This window comes from Rousettus aegyptiacus, unplaced genomic scaffold (assembly GCF_014176215.1).
Source record: "Rousettus aegyptiacus isolate mRouAeg1 unplaced genomic scaffold, mRouAeg1.p scaffold_m13_p_7, whole genome shotgun sequence".
NCBI lineage: Eukaryota > Metazoa > Chordata > Mammalia > Chiroptera > Pteropodidae > Rousettus > Rousettus aegyptiacus.
In genome coordinates this window covers 51871078-51877106 of record NW_023416310.1, presented here as the reverse complement: position 1 = coordinate 51877106, position 6029 = coordinate 51871078, and positions in this window count along the sequence as shown.

Genomic DNA, 6029 nt, shown 5'->3' with positions numbered 1-6029 from the left:
CATCCAAGCCCAGCATGAGGGATACTGTATCTGATGTAGAAAAACAATACCCATAAAGTCACTATAATGCATGCGAAAATAACAAAATATTACCTGTGGAATTACCATGATAATGAAAGACACTAACACTCAGATAGCATGCATTATGTGCTAGGTGTTGTTCTTAATCATTTAAGTGTATTAACTTATTTAATCTTCACAACTACCATGTAAAGTAGGTACCATCATTATTCCCTTTGTCAGATGAGAAAACTGAGGCATATAATGCTCAGCAATGGGTAAAATGCCTTTTCACAGACGAGTTGAAGATTTCTACTAGTAGGCAATATCTTATGTTTAGTGTACAGTCACATTGTTTTCAGAGTGAAATCTTTGTTTCCTGAGACTACATTTGACCAGTTATTTCCCTGAAGAGCTACTAGAGATGCCCTAGTGAGGGCCCTGAAATGGAAGGTAAAGAGCAATTGTAAAAAGCACTCTCTAACAACTGTCTAGACTGAAAAAATACACTAAAATTCCCTCCCAAAAAAGAATGAATAAATTGTAGTGTAACTAAGAAATGGAATTTCATACCAATGAATAAATCTCACAAAGATAATGTTGAAGAACAAAAAATCAATCAAGTTGCAGAAGAATATATGATGTTGTTTATATATAACGTAAAATTATACAAGTAGTACCAAATGGTGCTTAGGGATACATGCAGTAAAAGTATAAAGAAATGTATGCTTATCATTAATGGTAAATTCAGGAATATAGCTATTTGAAGGGGGAAGGGAATGATTGTGACTGCGTAGAGGCAAACAGAGGATTCAACAGTATTGTTAAAATTCCATTTATTTTATTGGTAGAAAGTGTGTTTAAATGATCGTTCTTCATTTATTTGTACCTATAAATTATTTTCTATTTCGAAAATTAAAAACAATTTTAAGGAAAATCTATAAGGGTTTGTATCACCTAATTTTATTCAAGGGTAGAAAATGATTCTCAGATCCACATGCTAATTTGAAATGTCTCTTGCTCTAGGTAGAAAAAAAAATTGGCCTCACAGACATTTACTTATGTACATCTGCTTTACATTTTTGATAAGATAGTTTACATATCTGACTTTAAAAATATGAAACTTTAAGAACAACGTCATCTGGAAATATAGGCAATACTTGGTTATGCACTTCATAGTTTGAATCATAAATGAAAAATAAGCTAAATTTTCTCCACATTGGCTGATGTGTACCCAGTTAATCATGGCCTGATACAGTTTGTGTTCAAACGAAAGGATGTTATTAATTTAAGTGAGAAATATCCAGGTTTGAGAAGGTTATGTTCTAGCGTGAAAAGATAAAGTTTCAGGGCTACCCTGTGTTGCACATTGATGCTGAGTTTAATTCATAAGAATATGATGTTCAGAATAGAGCAAGCGTCTCCATATCTCACTCAGTTTGCAGCAGTTTTGAGGCACCTGTTTTGTGGCTGGTATTATAGAATCATTTTGCATCAGAATGAGATGAGACTTTTATCAGGGTCTGTGAAATAAGATTAGCAACTAGGTTGAAACTGAGAAGCTGAGCCCTATGATGTCCAAATAATAGTTGGCTGTCTTGTTCTTATTACCCTTTGAAGAAGTGTTAGACTAAGAGAGAATACACAGCATTGCACTGGACCTATAGAGACATATGGTATGTAAATTATTTGTTCAAAATGGAATTTAGCTGACATTATTGAGACATTTCTTTGAGGGGAGTAGGAGACTTTATTCTGAACAGTTGAAGTGCTCATCCCAACTGTAAATATGCAAAAGCATTTGTAGCTCATTTGCAACCATGTTTGTACTTCTTGTAATTGGACCAGAATTTGCCAAGCAGTCATCTTGGCAGACACTTGAATGTGACTGTGTTTGGCCTTGTATATGGAAAAGCAGAAAAAGCCAATCTGCAGAGTGAGAAAGCTGAACCGGCAAAGAGGGAGAGACATATAACTATGGGGAGAGTGAGAAGGCGACAGAAAGAGACAGGCCCGAATGGGGTCGTGATGATTTTCCAGGATCAATAATCCACCAATGACTCCCCTGCTACCCAAGCTTATTAAAATGCCTTTCTCTTATTTGCAACAAAAATTACTTATTAAGACAAATGGTGTCTATAGCAGTGAAATCAGGAGACTTACCATTCTCCATTGTAGGTACAGATCAATGGCTCACTGTGTTTTCCCACCAACAAGACCACAGTGTCCCACCAGGCAATTATTTTCCTACTTCACCACACAATCAATGGCCAGTGAATGTTTTCTTCCTCTTCAGTCAGAGCCACTAGGCAAAAAAGTAGACCTAGACATTTCATTGCTATTTGAAAGTCTTTTAAAAATACTTGAGTCTGCTACTTGAGCCACTGAAAGTCCAAGCTGGTGACAATTATTAAAAGGGAAAGATAACATTTATCGGCTATTCGTCATGTCTAAATGTGATGATCATGAGTATAGCTAACGGCTCAGAGAAACAAAATCAATGGAGGAAGTCATCATCACATGGGACTAAGGATGGGACAGAAGTTAAATTCAAGGTGCCCAAGCAGGTGGGAATTTGAGGTACGAAATCTCAGAAAGTCAGAACTATCGAAAAGTAGCCTCAACATCTATCTGCAATCTCCCTTCAAGCTCCTATATTGAAAGGGTGATTGATATTGATAGAACAAGCAGAATACAAAATGTAGAAGAATTTGAACAACGTCTTAACCAACTTGACCTCACTGACATATTTAGAGCACCACAACCAACAGTTGGAGAATGCTAGTACATTTTAAATGCACGGGAAACATTCACATTAATAGACCACATGCTCTTTCAGAGGCCTGAAATTCAACACAGTATGCTTTCTGATCACAGTAAATTTAATTTATATAAAAAAATAAAGATAACTAGAAAATCCTGAAATGTTTGGAAATCAAGCAATGTACTTTTAAATAATTTATGAGTCTAAGAAGTAGTCGCATGAAAATTAGAAAAATTTTGAACTAAAAAAATGACATATTAACATTTGTGGTTTGTAGCTAAAGCAGTGTTAGAGGGAAAGTTACGTCTGTAAAACCATATAATAGAAAAGAAGGTAATATAAGTTTTGACTAAGAGTCTAATATTCCACTGGGCTTGACTCAATTTTATACAGGCTACTTCTTCTTAACTCAAGGCCCCTGACTTCCTTCTTCTTAGAGCATTTATTTTAGAAAAGTTATAATTACAAAATTCTCCTCAGCCTCATTGAGTTGTAAATCTTTAACCCATTTTCCATTTACCCCGAGAATACTCACCAGTTGCACTTGAGGCTGTAGCGTTTACCCCGAGATGACTAATGGATCATAGTCCTAACCTTTTCCTCAAAGTTTGCCATGAAATATCTCTCTGGAAACAAATGACCTCATTCTACTTATAGCCATTTTTAGTAATGATATTTCCATTTATAAAATATAGTAATTCTCAATCGCTAAAAATGTCAAATCCTGGAAAACATAGCATTCCTATGTGTGATGTTAAATGAACACTGGCAGCGAGCTGCAATTTTTCTAAATGGGAAAAGGGTTAAAAAAAACTTCCTACCAGTTTCACAGCACTGGAATCTTCCTCAAAGACCTCTGAGCCGTCCCTTTGAAATTTAATCATCAAAGAAGAGGGGGAATATGGTTAATAATATTGTGATAAGTTTATACCATGACAGATGACTGCTAGACTTAGTGTGATAACCGTATTTTCAGGTATATAAATGTCAAATTATTATATCATACAGCTGTGTCGTATACCATCTACACTTAAAAAAAAATGATACAGCTTAATCTGTCAATCTCCATAGAAGGATAGGTGCCTAATTCAGTGGGTACCTTGCTCTAAGTTGTAAAACTATCTCTTATCAGGAAGAGAGTAGTAACTTTACTTTCTCTCTGGGTAAAGGTAATTTGCAAACACAGATGCTCTACAGTTCACCCCAAATCAGCTCTTAAAATCTCTCCCCGCTTTATTTCAGCAGAGCTTAATATCCAGACCTGATCTGTTTTCTCTCTCTTAATGTTGGAAATTTCTGTTCATCTTTTCCAGTGAAATTTTTTTCTTTGTTTCCATTTTAGAAGAAAATAGAAAAAAGTAGCAAATTATATCCTAAGAGAGTAGAAAGATAGAAATAAGATCAGACACCAATGAAATAAAAAATAAAAGCATAGTAGAGAAAACCATAAAACCAAAAGCTGGTTCTTGAAAAGAGTAATAAGACAGGTAAGCTTCTAGTAAGACTGATTTTAAAAGGAAAAGAAAAGAAAAGAAAAACAAATTATCAATATCAGATATGAAAGAGGAAGCATTTATCATACCTATTTGTTATTAAATACTAAAGGTCATTCTTTTAATTTTACCTATGTGTTATTCACTAAGAAGTGTCATTCACAGTATTGTGAATAGAGATGAATTGATGTTCAGCTTCACTCTCTTATTGATTATGACCCTGTATTCACATCGTGGGCCTAATTGGCATCTTAATGTAGGAGCTCCTCAGAGCAGCTTACTACAATAAAATAACATGTAAAATGAATTAAAAGTTAAAACATAAAGTAAAGCAAAAGAAAGAAAATGTATTAAAATTTCCTTTGTTTTTGATCCTTCTATGAGGAAACTTCTGGACAGGTTCACTTTAGACATGGATGCAGGCATTTCTGGGTTCTCTGGGCCATAATATCATATATGAATACGCCCATCTCACCATTTTTTTCAGTACCTATGATTTTTTTTTCCTAGAACAATAACTTACACTCATCTTACATTTTTAATAGCTTTTGGGCTGCAAGAAATAGAAGGCTGCATTCATAAAAGTAGGTGGAAATACAGGAAAACTGGCAGACAATTGAATTTTTGACTTTGGATGTTTTTCCTATGAAGTATCTTCCTTTATCTAACTACGTAATGAAATTGGGAACAGTTTTTATGTACATCAGATCCAAGTTGAGACAATGAAAACCCTTTCTTGGGAACTTGGAATTGGGAATGGACACTCAGAGGTCAAAGTTTCTCTGGCAGCGGGACTGTAACGTGGAGACTGGGAGCCACTGTATTTTAGGCTAGGGTGATAAGAGAAGTAGAAGAAAACATTCTGCTCTCTCGCTCTCTCTCTCTCTCTCTCTCTCTGCGCCCCCTCCCCCCCCACACACACCACATGTATATGTATATATGAATGAAACGTTCTGAAAGAGAACTGAAATGGAGATGAGAAGACAGGAGACGAAGCAGTCTGATGGCAGAGGCCGTGCATCCAGGTTCTTCCTAATAATTTCCAACATTTTTCTTATCATCAGTTCCGTGACACAAGCTTATTTATTTATTTATTTATTTATTTATTTATTTATTTATTTTGCTTAAGCTAGTTTGAGCTAGATTTGTACATGTAATAAAAGAGAACCCAGAAACTATCGCATAAAAGTGAAGACATTTTAGCTTAGGATACAACATAACTGCTGCTGTTTTAATGGAAACTAGAGTCTCTTATAAAGCAGGCATTTCTTTTTCTCTATTCTTGTCACTTTTTCCTTCCTTTGACATGACTCCTATAATGGTTGTTTATAGAATAAATGAATGGATGGATGGATGATTTATATCTATACTTTTACACTTGATACTTCTCAATGGGTTTTGTGTTAAAATTTATAAAGAGAAAAATGTCTTTGCCTTGGTGGGACACTATCAAATTTACGTGTTAGTTTTAGGCAGAGATTTTATTCCAGGACACCCTACCATGACTGAAACTTCAGGCACCTCACCCTAGTCTAATCAGCTGTTGCCAGAGTGGTAAGATATCATGGTATAAAGTATGGAATCTTAAGTAAGAATTCGCCTTTAAGAGCTTTGCCCAGAAGGTGGCTTTATAACCAGCAGGCACTTCTAGTTTTCCTGATTTGTCAAGCAGATGCAGCTATTTATGTGCTGCCCTATACGAAAAATATAAGTGACGGTGGTTTATTGATTAATGAGCACACTTGCAAAACAGCACACATCTTCCCTTTTTC